The sequence below is a fragment of the Neopelma chrysocephalum genome, unplaced genomic scaffold (assembly GCF_003984885.1).
Source record: "Neopelma chrysocephalum unplaced genomic scaffold, ASM398488v2 Primary Assembly neopelma1_62, whole genome shotgun sequence".
In the NCBI taxonomy this organism is placed as follows: domain Eukaryota; kingdom Metazoa; phylum Chordata; class Aves; order Passeriformes; family Pipridae; genus Neopelma; species Neopelma chrysocephalum.
Window position 1 is genome coordinate 2826289 of NW_020897719.1, and position 14347 is coordinate 2840635.

Genomic DNA, 14347 nt, shown 5'->3' on the forward strand with positions numbered 1-14347 from the left:
GCAACAATGTAAGAAAATGATCAAATTACTCAGGACTCTACAGTCAAGGAAAGAGATGAGTGAGGGATGTGGCAGAGGTGTGTAAAATTAAAAGTGTCATGGAGAGGGTAGTCTGGCACCAATTTTGTACTGCATCTACCAATTCAAAAGTGAGCACTATCAAATCAAGCTCCAAGTAAAAATTCAAACTGAACTAAAAGGTGTAGTTCTCATTAAGTGGGTGGAATTCCTTGCAGCAACTTCAAAGATGACAGAAGTTGATTTGGGCTTAAGCAGCAACCAAATCACCTTTTCCTATTTTTTTTCCCCTGGGCATCGATTTAAGATTACTGGTAGTTTGGAGGTAGGAATATGTTTTAATTCAGGAAAAAGAACAAAAACAGTTTCCCACATCACAAGTTTTACTGTCAAGTTCCCTGATCTGGGGAAGTTGCAGAAATCAGTCTACCTGAAGTGCTAGTGATGAGGCTCACTCTCAAAAAACACCTTCATGATCAGAATGCCTCCCTGTCAGATAGGTATCACAGACAGCCTGTTGGGCTGGGTGAATCCTTGTTTTGACCTAGCACAGCCATTCTTACGTTCACTCATCCCCCTGGTATCTCTGTTGATTATCAGAGTCTACTGATACTGACTATTCATACCAACTCGTCTCACTAACTCCACACACACACCTGCTTCGGCACCCACTTGGTAGGCATTACTTACCTAGAAGATACATGGGCTTTGCAGGTTTGAGTGCCGCAAGCCTTTGCTTCTGTTTGGAGCTAACACATAGAGCCAGCTCCACATTGCTCAGTAGGCAGTCCAATGTCTGAAAAATGGACCCTGTTAGTCTGTTAAAAACACTAAGATGAGACCCTAGACATCATATTGGGTGGGGAATGGCATTCTTGAGGAACAAGCTAAAACCCCCTATTAAGTGGGAAATTACCTACAGGCAGCCAACAGGAGATAATTTTTTTAAGGAATACATTAAGGACCATCTCTGTGGTTTAGACACACTGAATACTTCCAAGGGATGAAGATGCAGATCCTAAAAGGCAAATAAGCCTACCTGGAGCAAGGCATAGGTGCTGAAATAAACATTCATAGTCATACTCAACTGCCTATGGTCTTGTAGCTTTGAAAGTTATCCAGGTTTTATAATCTCTCTCCTTAGTAAACTTCTATCTAGATTGCACAGGAAGTGTCAGTGGGATATTTTGGATCTTGCCCTTAATGCAAAGATGTCTTGAGAGGAGAATCAGTTAGTTGAACAGAAAGAGCCTGATGAAAACTTAACTAAAGTAGATGGAAGTAACTCCTTTGTGCATCCTACTCTGGGAATACAGGAACCTTATGAAGTTTGAGGTTCTGTGAACATAAGGGATTTTTAAATTCTCTGAGGGCTTGCAAAATGAATTTTGTCTCTTTCTACTCTATCATTAAAACTCATAGTTTGTTTTATTTCATATAAGTATAATTCAATTTTTTAAAAACCACAAAAAATGTTTTTCTAGCTCAGATAATCATGTGCAATGTATTAAGGACAGAACAGCCTCCAAGTCCAAGGTTTGGCACAGTCTCAGTCCTAGAGAGACATACTTACAAAAATTGGGATCTTTTTCTTTCCCTTTTCTCTGCTGCTTTCCCAGAGTGTCTCTTTTTCACACAATCAGCTCTCTGTTTCTTTTCTCACCCTGTTTTTCACCATATATACTTGTCTTCCCCCTCTTTCATAGTCACCTTTAGAGATATAAGATGTGCTCCCAGTAACGCTGAAATCAACATCAACATTTTAATGAATAATATTTCAGTAGGTTTGAAATGTGTCAGAATGATTTAGCCTATGTCTAATAAGAACAAGACATCCAGGGATTATTTCTAGCATTCTGTCTTGTGAGTTTATCATTTCTGATTCAGAAGCACTGCATTTTGAACACCACCAGGCCAAACCTTTAAACAGTATTCACTCAAATTAAAATTTAAATTTGTTTGGGTGTCTTCATGCTTCCATTTGCATTCAGTTATTATGAATATGCCAATATGTGAAATGATGACAGAACCAATCAGACTAAGAACCTAATTTTAACTAAATACATAATTCAATAGTTGGAAGAACCTAGAGATCAGAAAGTTTTTTAACAAATTTGAGATAGCTGTAAACAGCTGAAGGGGATTTCTTTAAGAAAAGAGAAATCTAATAATCTGCACAAGTACATCTCAGTAAAATACTCGTCACAAATATTGAGCATTCTCTTTATAAGAGACAGAGTTGAAATAATGGCTCATTTGGCTACTCTGAAGCAACAGCTCAGCCTCCAGGGCCACTGACTACCAGCAACAGAAGAAACTTTAAACCTGGCTTCTATTACGTGGCACGTCATCATGCACATCATCAGGTATGGCACACACCTCAAATCTTATCTACCCTCACACAAAAGCATCTTAAAATCTTGGAGGTTTATTTGATATTATTCATCCTATGACCCTGGAGTAACATCATAATATTTGTGTGAAAGATGAATCAAGAGCCACTGTTTTTTAACTGGCTTCCTTCCCTAGAGACAGGTAATTCAAAGTCCAACAGCATCTTCCAAGTTGAAATAAAAAAAACAAAACCTTGAAACATTTATAAAGCAAAGTAACTTCCAAAGAATAGTAAATAATGTGTTATCAGAGGCATAAGTTTCGCGAGTCGCATTTTTTACACAGAGAGTAAACAGAAGGCACATTCTCATACCAGTAAGTGCTGTTTTACCTGAGCTTGGTATGTACAGAGGATGCGTTTATTCATTCTTTCTTGTGTCAGAAAATGTAGAGTAGTTCATAGGCTGCAGTGTTTCAAATTTCCACATTTTGAAAGACTGCAACTGCTCCTCCAGATTGTAAACTAAAAACCTTTTCTTGTGTTCCAGTGCAGAGCCTCATGCCTTACCTGACCAGCATAGGATCAGAAGGGTCACAGTGCTGGCCATTCTGCCCTAGCTTAAATATCCAGGTTAAAAAAATAGAAAAGTGAGGCTTGCACAGATTTGGGGCATACTTTATTTTACACATTTAGAAATATTTGTTGCATCAAAACTATGCCAAGAAACCAAGTAACTAGATTTTGGATCTGAATTTACCTTTTTGTTTCATTTTTAAGGAAAAGTCTGACAATAGAGGTCAATCTATTTTCCGCTTACAGTCTTATAAATTATAGTGGTAATCTTTCTGTTACTGACAGCAGTGTTAGCATTTGCCTATTACTGTGTTGCCTGGAAGTCCTTGGCAGATATCAGGATTCTAAATGCCTGTCTAGATGTTGCAAACAGGACATTGTGAAGAAAATGAGTATTAACTGTGATTATTAGAGTCAGCTGTAACCAGAACAACTGCTTAAAGGAAAATTTTGGAAAATCTTGGACCCACGTTCAAACTAGCTGTTCTGGACACTTCTGTGGTAATTGCTTAGTCTGTATTCTTGAAGCCCTTAGTTGCTAACTCTGACTTTAAATTGGAGCCTCTCTTCCTGTCAAAATCCCAAGACACAGAATCAACAGAAACAATGGAGGAGAAGAGAATGCTATTTTGCTTCACAAAATATTAACTGAACACAAAATAAGGGTAGAGGTTACATTAAAATGTAAAGAAAGCACAGTTTTATATATTGCCAGCAGTAAACCACCTAGATATAAAAGTACTTTCTTTTTCTCTAGAATCAAAGAGTAGGCTGTAAGTGCAAAAAAAAGGTAAAACTACTATGAACAAAACAGGAAGAACTAGGAAAAAAATCATTATTGAGTAATCTGTCTCTTAAATAGTTAAAGACCATCTTGCATTGGTGTACTTGCACAACCTCAAACCCCTTTATTATTAAGAAATGAATGCAGATTATTTCCTTTACACATATGACAGCCAGAATATTTTTGTATTACTACATAAGAGGTTCCTCTCTTTTACAAAATGCTATGACTCCTGTTAGCAAACAATACAGTTTTGTTAACTCATTACTCAACCTCACATGCAATGTAATAAAACTTGTGATAAATTGCTCTTCGTCCGTAAACTCTCCCACAAGTAAACGGCTTTTGACAGCAAAGAAGCAATATCTCCCATCCCTCTCCACTGAATTTCTATTAGTTTTGCAGCATTTCTGTGCTACAAATAATCTACAGCAAAGACTTGATGTAAGAGCACAAATTTCACAAAATATAAAACAAAACGCTTACATTGTAAATTCCTCTGTACTCACAGTTACAAGAGACATGTAGCAGCTTGCTGCTTTGCTGTAGTGGAACCTGCAAAATATATGCAAGGTAATGAAAGAAAACAAACATAAAACATTTCAAGAACTTGATCTTGCAAGTTGCTGAGGCACCAGCAGTAATTTCCATGGGAACATCTGTGCTTAAAGATAAGAACATGCTTGAGAGCTTTCCTGAGGCAAAACCAGAAAACTCAACTTCTCGAGCATTTGAATTTCTTCTCATTTGAAAGTACAGAGATGATCATGACACTTTCCTCAGCTGTTTTAATTAGTTGATGTGTTTTAGATGTAAGCAAATCAGAACAATATGCTTTTCTTTTCACTTAAAACTCTGCAATTTTTTTCCTGTGTGTCTAAACACCTTGAAGAAAATCCCTTCTCTACCTAACCTGAGAAGAATTCATTGAAACATTATTATATTTCATAACTAATTAAAGAGAGTACTTTGAGTATGTGATTTACCATGTGCTTTATCTGACTGTATTTGATCCCCTGACCTTTTAATGAAAAGGGGAAATAGATTAATCTGTGGTGAAAACATGACACGATTACCAACTCTGCCTTACTTTCTAGAATCTATATGAATTTTTTGTACCTAGGTTTTGCAACCTAGTATTGTGAGTCATCTTCCTAGTACAGAGATGTCATCATATTTATGACCCTATGTTTTCTTTTTCTTGCCTCAGTTTCCGTTCTGGCCTTAGCTGAACAGTTTAACCTTAGACTTTCCCCATTGCTTCCTGTGTTAAATCCGTGTTGCTGAGAAGTCTTTGCTGATCTCTTAACCTCTAGCATTCATGTTTCCTATGTTTTGCATAGTCATTATTAAAATCAGTAACATTTTCTTGGAAACATTTTTAAGGTTGTTGAAGTATTTTGGAATCCTGCCTGTTAGTAATCTTCCTACACAAAATACTGTAAATCAGTGCTTGGCCAGTTGATATGATTGTTGCTCATGTTGTAGGTGTTCTCAAATGTTCTCATTCTCAAATGACTAGGATTCTTTGCAGCAGGAGCTTCACAAATACAGGCAGAAACAGTACAAAAGAACTCACTGTTGCCCAGATTACACAAGTTTTAAAACTTTAACCGAAATGACACACATCTTTCATCAATGAACAAAGTTGTAATGGCTTTCACACTCTTGGCCAGAGTCAAAACAGCTGGTTTTTAAGAGCAATTTTCTATAGATGCTAAAATGTTTATTCAATGCTTTACTTCTTATGCTTCTAAGTACCAAATATCAAATGCAAGTGGCTATAGTAATCAGATTTAATACATCATACTGCAATGGATCTTAAAGTCAAAGACAAAATTCAGATGCTCTTGTTTTGTCATGGTGAAAAGCATAATAAATGTGCATATTTTCAGACTACTCTTCTTTGAAAAGTTGGGGAAAAAAAGTGTTCACTCTCCTTCAGTCTTCCAAATAATTTCTAGAACATTTTAACATATTTATTCTAGAATAATTTTATACATCATTGCCTGAATGTTTGTCATTTGCCACTGGCTTCAGCAGCAAAACCAGTTTTAAAACCTAGGTTTCTCCTCTTTCACCACACCAGTTTGTTGCCCCCCCCCCCCCAGCAATACTCATGGAACTATTGGTGGGGGGCTCTGCGAGAAGGTGAATTGCTGAAAGGATCTAGGTCATGAGAAATTCTGGAGAGGCTGACACATTGTGGTGTAGGGGCAGGAATGAGAGATGAGCAGAAGAGGCACATGTAAGAAGGCAGGACTCCTTGAACTGACATCATCTTTATAACACAGACTGGCATCCTGAGAAATACCCTCCTGTGGCTGAGGAGCAGCTGTGTGGAGCTGCAAACTCCAAATGCCTTCAGTGAAGGGGAGAAGGCACCAAGTTATAGCATCAGTTGCAACTTCCAAAGACAAGTTAATCGCATGCATTAAACAGATTACAAACTCAACTCCCTCCTCTCTCTCCCCGCCAAGTCTACAAACTACAGCTAAAAAATTCTCCCTTTCTTGGGCATGTTTATTCCTTTAGATGTTCTGATGTAACTATTTCACTGATGCTGCTGTAACCTCACATATTTTTCTTAACTGAAAAGTACACTGAAGGTGAGGCTAGATTTAAAGGAAGCCCAGTCGGACAAACTTCTCTGGCTGTGGCTCATCAGTGTCTGTAGTTACCCATTCAGACTTCCTCAAGCTGCTTTTTCAGGTCTCACCACCCATCCCATGTAAGACAGCTGCACCTTCCCACCTCCTGGTACCGCTGCACGCATAGTCTCCTCTAGCCTAGTTCTGTAAAATTTGATCCAGGTTTTTTGTTGGGTTTGATTTTTTTTTATCCCCCACTTTGAAGTATTTAAAGTCACTCAAATCATTTTGACAGAATAAAGTTAATGAGTAACCAGACATTCGATTTTTCTGGAGGCTGGAGATAGATCGGGAGACAAATATTTCCAGTTGGAAGAAAGGGTCAGGCAGGTGACAAAAGCCTGGGTAAGGCAGTCCCTCCACCTCATTAGCAGACATTATATATAGGTAGGCTAGTCTCATACTGGCTAACAAATCCATACCTAACTCTTCAGTCACTACTAACTGATGCTTTTCAGTCAGTCAACAGCACCTGTTACTCAAGAACAAGTAGACAAGAATGTCCTAGATCAAACAGTATCTGGATTTTGGGATAAAAGTTGAAACAATAATAATAATAATAATTTTTTAAAGTCTGAGTTTTTGTTTACACATCAAAAAGTGTAAAAAAAAAAGAAAATATCCATTTAAGTTTCAACTTTTCATTTCAAGCAACAATACTGCTTGAAATGCAAAATAGCAGCTCTGAATGAGAGTTGCAAAATTATGAGGCAAGTTAGTCTCTTAGGTTACACATTTCCAAACTTTAATAAACCATAGCGAGACCATTGCCTTATCTTATTGTCTTGGATTTCTCAATTTCCTTTTTCCATCAAATATGTTTCAGTTGTGGTCATATGTCATTGATTTGGTAACTACATTTGCTCTTTTTCAGACTAGTCTTGTGTTGAGAAAACCTTGAGTTAAATCCAGGTCAATTCATTCATATTGTGGCTGGGCCAGAACCGGATATTTTTTATGCCAAAAATCACTTATTAATTATTCTAATGTTTGAGATACTATTGATTGATTCTGTTTTTATTATTCTAATAAAATGCAGTGTCACTCAGTCAAGAGCAATATCAATATAAAGAAAACATTATATTAGACGGTTTTGTTGTTCACTGAGTAACACAGCAGCAAGAATCAGCCTCTGAATCATTTATATCTTAAGGGAAAATTACTTCATTGACACATCATTTTTTAATGTAATTTTTCCATGCCTTACTTCTTTCAAAGGAAATGTAGGGCTATTCTGTAGAAACCATGTAATACATAGAAGGTGTGGTATTTGGTAACTTTACTTGCATTAAATAAGCAAGCACTCATAAAGAGCCCTTGCAAAAATCTGAGTTTAGTCTCAGGAATCCTGCCTTGCCATGCCTAAACAAAGGAGCTATGTGTAAGTGTGCATTATTTTTGCAGCTAATTACAAGGTTGATGAGCAGGCAAAACATTTTAAAATGTTTCCTTGTAGATCTCTACTTTCTCATATGCTGACCGAAAGACAGAAAGGGTAAGCGCACATGCAGCTTCAACTATTTATTTTCTTGTAAATGGCCTTGGAAAAGAGTGCAATCATTGTTAGCAAGAACAGAAAATTCATGTTTATCATGAGTTTAGATAAGGAAAGATTTTACAGGAAGCTCTAAGAAAGAAAAGCAGTTTCCACAACAAAATATATTGTCAAAAGACCATTCTTATAAAATATCTGTTTATCGGAAGTTATTGAAAAAAACCCCGTGTAATAGAAATTTAGTTTAAAATACATCGTATTTTGAAAAACTTATGTGAAACCCAAAAATATTTGGTGGGTTATTTTCATGGAGAAGCAGCAATGAAAGCAAAAAAATCCTTGTCAGTGTTTTTTGAGAAAAATATGATTTCCTAATGAAACATGCTATTTATAGCACTTAAATCAAGAAAAAAATTATGCTTTCAAAAGTGAAAATTAATAAGATTTTCTATGAATAGGAAAACTTAAACATCATGGTTTAGTCTGAGCACCACAATAGCTCTAGTTCGTGAATGTTTGTCCCTTCCAACAATATATCTACTTCCTGCTCATATTTCTAATTCTTTTTTTCTTCCCGCACTTAAGAACACCCTTTTTTTTTTTTAGAAAGAAACTAGGCTAAACTCAATTTAATTTTTCACAAAACTGATTTGTACATCCACAAACACAAAGAGGAAGGAACCATAGGTAACATAACTCCCCTGGTTCTGCAGAAGAGTCATTGATGCTTCAAGGTACTGTCTTTTCGGGTTTGGACCTTAAGAAGACCCTCATCAGCCTGTTGCAGAAGATGCTCAAAGCTCCCCAGACCTGGATGGTTTTACACAATTTCACTTCAACTCTCTCAAGTCGTGATGTACCGGTAGAATAACCCTCTGTTCACACCATGCCTGTCCTGTGAGCTGCAGGAATGAAGAGTTACTGACCAGGACATTCCATACCCGTTACACTGTACAGTACTTATCCCAGATACGCCACTTTTCAGTATTTTCAGTAATGGTTTGCACAATGGAATTAATAGCACTCATATCAGCTTTGCGAAGAACGCAATGCTTGGAAAAGCTGTAAGACCTATGCAGACCACAGGATTTGAATTCAGAAGGATGAACTGAAGAAATAGAGAGGATGCATTACCGGAGTAAGATTCATGTGGTCATTAAACAAATGGAATGCGTTTCACTAAGGACAAATCCAAAGCACAGCACTTGGGAATAACTGACTGAACAAATATAAGATGGGGATGACTGGGGTAGCAGTTCTACAAGCAGGGTCAGAGGTCACAATGGGTCACAGACTGAACAAGTGTCAGCAATGCCACAAGGCTGCAAGAAAAGCAAATATCCTCAAAAAGGGTCAATAGAAAGACCATTTAGATGGAGTATTATTTTCAGTTTAAAGCATCATTTCCAGGTATGACAGGAATCAAATGGTGAGAAAACAAAGGAAAGTAGGTAGAGCTCCCTGAGCCTGGGCAACATTGAAGGGACCAGATTCCTCATCACCTACAAATGAGAAGATTGTGGGCAGACATGATAACGGTCTTCAGATATGTAAAAGGTGACTTCAGGGAGAACAAACAGTAGTGGAGGTAAATTGTAACAAAGGGAGAACCGGACTAATCTCTACCAAGAATGATTTAGGCATCCTTAGATATCCCTTGAAAACAGAGGATGGACTAGCTGACTTTAACAGCTACTTTGTCTGTTTTCTGTGACTTCTTTAATAAAACTTTTTCTTCAATAAAACTTTTTAATTGCTCCAGAAGCAAAATACAAACATGTCAGCAGATTTGGAGACTTCTTTTTCAGTGTATGCTTAGGTTAATCTAGTACTCCCCAACTAAAAATCACTACCTTTAAATTTAAAAAAAGAAAAACACCAACATGTCTTCTACATCAACTGTGAGAAAAAGTAGAAAATAGAAAACAGAAAGAATAGAAATATTTTTAAAAAGAAAGAAGAAGAAAAAACAGTAACAAGATGATTGTTCACAACATTCATGAGTGTCTTCATGCCTGACAACTATATATGTACACTAAAGACTGTTATAAGAACTTGCTTCATGACAAAATGAATCAACAAGCTTTAGCAAAATAAATATTCATTCCATAAACACAACATTTTAGGATAAAATATTCACCTCATTCTTCAAAGTTATATTTTTCCTTGGTATGGTTTTTCCCACAGAAGGATTTTAGCTACAGAGTTTGAACAGATTAATTATTGTAACTATTTTACCACCACCCACAAAAGGAAGGAGTCTGGCTCCTTAGGCTTCCAATTAACCAGAACCTGTTCTTTGGACTCCAGGGTGGGCTTGGTGTTCCCTTGTTTTTTTAATTCATCTAGATAAATTCTAACTGGGCTTTTAACTGAATTATCTCTTTACTTGGGAACATATTTCCTGGTATCGTCAAAGCTGCAGAAGAAAAGGTAAAGCCTTGTGTCAAATACTTCTCCTGTGCAGAAATAACATTTCCGTCACTGATTTCATTCACAAGTGTATACACACAGAAAGTCATAATCTGGCCTTTTTAGTTTAGAGGAAAGATTGTACAGATAGTCTGGAATAAATTCTGTGATCAGCTCCAGGTAACAAGAGTTTATTAGCGGAGAATCTGCCTCAATATGGACTCTGCCTTGCACTTGTATTTGATATTAGTCAACATCTGCACCTCATTCATACAACTATTGTCTTATACCAGCAAGAGTACAACACCATCAGAGTGATTTCATGCTTTGCAACTGTCAAAGGATAAATTTTACAACATGAGTTTGCTAAACATTCAAGCATGGCTATCTTTGCACTGAAATCAGAAAGCCAGGCATTGAAACAAAAGTCTGTGAGACATACAATGAAGAATAATACATTTAAGAGTCAGGTGGAAAGACAGAAGGGAGGGAAGGAGGAAGGGAGGAAGGAAGGAAGGAAGGGAGGAAGGAAGGAAGGACAAAACAGAGTTAACAGTTAGAATTTCAGATTTTGCCTATACAGCAACCAAAAATTAATATATAACTAACTGGTTGACCAAGCCTCTGTGTAACTTGAAGAATGTAAATAAATTTAAAATTTCACAGTAAGTATTTACTACATCTGGAATACAGAATATCTTTTTTAAAAATGAAAATTTTAAAATGTTCTACCCAACACTGGTCATGAAAAAATACAAACTAGGATCCTGATCCTAATGTCTGTGTGCCTGTGAGGAACCTGCTGTGTCCACTGATCTCCAGGACGTACATGCCCCACTGAATGAAGTTGAATCATAAACAAAAGTAAAGCAGATCCCATCATCCTGTGTGTCTTCTCCTCTTCCCTTCATTTGCACTCCGGAACACACCACATATCCCAACTCAGCCCAGGTACAACAACAGTTACCAGAAGCTTGTGATCACAAATTTAGTGAAAGATGCTATGTCCAGAGCTGACCTGGTGAAAGATGTGAGCTTTCTTTATGCACTTGGTGCAAAATAGCTTGGGTTGATAAAAATTATGCTGGAAAGCCATTGACTTTGTACTGAAACAAGTGAGAAAACTTTACAGCTGCTTTGGCCGCGGGAGCAGTATTATCCCAATGAAGCACAACCTTTCTGCAGCAGGTTTCTTATCATGGCATTTATGTGTGTTTGGAACCTGAGACAGTTCTTGGCTCAGAAGGATTACAGCTTCAAAGAGAGTGGCTAGGAAGAACTGACTGAAGAAAATCCAGCTGCCTACCCACTCAGATTTACACTACCAATTATATTATCTGTTCAGCATTCCTGTGTGCCTAGCTTCTACATGATTATCCACAGATAGATAAAAGGCTGAATCAGTCATATGAGTTCTCATAATGTTTAAAAGAATCATAGACTGGTTCCTGCAGCTGCATCCATTTTACAGGCACATAAAAACAAGAATATTTGTAACTTCTACCACTGGAATTCTTTTTTGAATAATTATGCAGTCTCATACAGCAATGATCATTGATATATGGTAGTGTTTGTGTATGTATTTGTGTGTACAGAAGCATGAAACCTGACAAGACAAAGTCATAAAGTTCTACAACCCTATGTGCTTTAAAAATACAAGTATTTGCATAGTCCTGTTAATTCTTTGGGGTAGAATTCTCCCTGCTTAATTCATTCAATAATAAGGAATAAAAAACCTTGAGAGAAGATGTTACAATAAATGTACTGACATGTTTTGCACTCCATAAACTAATGTAAGACCTTACTATTCTTCAATACTTTTAGCTTGTAGATTTATATTGGTTAGGAATGAACCTATACTTTAAAATGCTATACTTTAAAATGCAATGGCTGTTCCCTGAATGCTGGATTTAGATGCTCACATAGAAAGCTATTAACTAAGGTATGCATTCAAAAATAGATCATCATAATCTAATACTATATCATCTTTGTCATAAGCAGCTGGAGTTTCAGACTTGAACTATTTTTTTTAGGTGTAGCGCTGAGTAAGAAAGTATTTTGTTTACTCACAAAAGCTTGTAGTGACTCTATACAGAGAGACTCCCACACCTTCTTGTTAATAACTGTGGGGTTTGGGGCCAAATCCTTAGTGAAGGTCTTCAACTACAAGCAACATAATATTATGTAAATACAAAATCCCTACAGTAATAAAAGGTATCTTGAAGAGCTGTAATATTTTGGAAAAACATTTATTTCTGCTGCATGTACTGAAGTCATCATGAGAGATATAGCTAGATTGCATGAAGTTGTACCATCTTTCCAGGAGTGAAAAATGTTAGTATACTATGAAGGTGTATATAGAAGCTGAGTCTGAGGTGTGCTCTTACCAAGCTGGTTGGTGAAGTTAGGCAGTGCCAAGAAACAAAACAGATATATTTTGCCACAAGGAAGGATGAACTAGAAGCCTATGTGAACCCCAAGACAGGCGGGGAGAGACAACCAGCACCCCCAGCAACAGGGTAGACCCACAGCCCAGCAGGGCCAGGGTGGTGGTAAGGTCACAGTTCACCAACAAACCCAGACATGGATATTGAACTAGGTCCATGGTCGATCCAGGAGGTGCAGCCAGGTGTTCCTGCAGAAAAGCACCAGGGTCAAGGCTGACCACCACGTGAGTTCAAGGTCCAGCCAGGGAACAGGACTGGATACAAGGCTGTCTGTAGTGTAGGTTCAAGGGCCAGCCAGGAAGGCAGCCAGCAAACCTGGACTGCAAGGGACAGAGCTGTACACCACCCAAGCAAGAATGGGTGTCCAGACCTGAGCTTAAACGGGCAGGGTGTGGGTGGGAGTCTGGGGAGGCTAGACAGAGCAGCTACAGCTTGCACAAACACAGATTTCACCATTCATTTACCTACAAAGGGAGGTTTCTTAGAGTTATTCTCAAGCAAAGGGCCAATATCCTAACACTGGCACTAGCTCACAGTCAGTCAGTACCCAGGGCCTACCCTGTGCTTCCTCCCATAGCTTGGAGGGATTTTGTTACAACAGCAAAAGAGTGCCAGGACAAGGGGTATGCAGAGGCATGGTCCATTATGGGTTGTTAAAGACCTTTAGGGACATTGGGAATACACGAAAAATGAGCCCAAAGGGGATCTGTGCTAGTCATAGATAGCCTTACACTCAATGGTCCTTCAACGTTTGGGAACATGCTGTACAACCATTTTTCATCAGTGACTGGCAACAAAATTATACACACGCAGGAAAGAACTCAGCCTAGGGAGTACTGCAGTAAGGGGCCATGACAAGATCTCAATGGAAATTTAGTGAACAAAGTGATGATCTGGTCTCTTGATGACTTTCTGGCCTCTCTGTGACTCCTCCTAATGAGCCTTCCTACACTTCTCTCTTACTTTTTTTATCAAGCCTTCCTGTAGGTTCATTTCAAAACTTTGCATAAAAATAAAAAACTACAGAGCAGTTTTTCTGTGTCATTAAGGTTTTACAATGTGCCAATCTGATGTGAGGAGTAAGGGTCCTGGACCTGAGGTAGGCAGAAAGAAGTGAAGCAGACAAAGAACAATAGAACAAAAGACGACTTGCCAACACTTAGGGGAACTAAAAGGAGAGGGGTGGAAAAGTAACACCATTAGTTCTGATTAATTTTCTACATGTTTGCGTGATTTTGTCCAGGTCACTTATTCTCTCACTGTGAGATTGTCCTATATATTTTCTGTAAGAGGAAAAACAATTTCTAAATTTTTATGTTTTCTAAGATCACTTCGGCCACAGTCAATGTCACCAAGTTTCTATCTGACAATAAATGGTATTTGTTACACACAATTCCAACAATATTAAAATAAAGAATGTAAAGTTTTGGGAAAAAGTATAAATGACAGGTATGTCTAGTACACTGACATAATAATTAGCCTAGGTTTCCTTCATCCCCTAGCAAAATTTTAATTTATATTATTATCTCAACAATTTTGTTTCTCTGTGAGACTTTTCCATTTCAGACTGTTTACTAGAAAGTCATATCAAACTAAATCATGACCTTGAGGAGTTCTGTAAACCAACATGAC

The 14347-nt window shown here is 37.6% G+C and overlaps 1 non-coding gene across 1 annotated transcript; it reads right to left on the reverse strand.

Annotated features, from left to right (window-relative positions):
* Positions 1–362: 362 nt before the first annotated feature.
* LOC113967051 lies at positions 363–522 on the reverse strand. Its single transcript, XR_003534075.1, has one exon. It is a non-coding gene; the product is annotated as a U1 spliceosomal RNA (small nuclear RNA).
* Between the last annotated feature and the right edge of the window lie 13825 nt (positions 523–14347).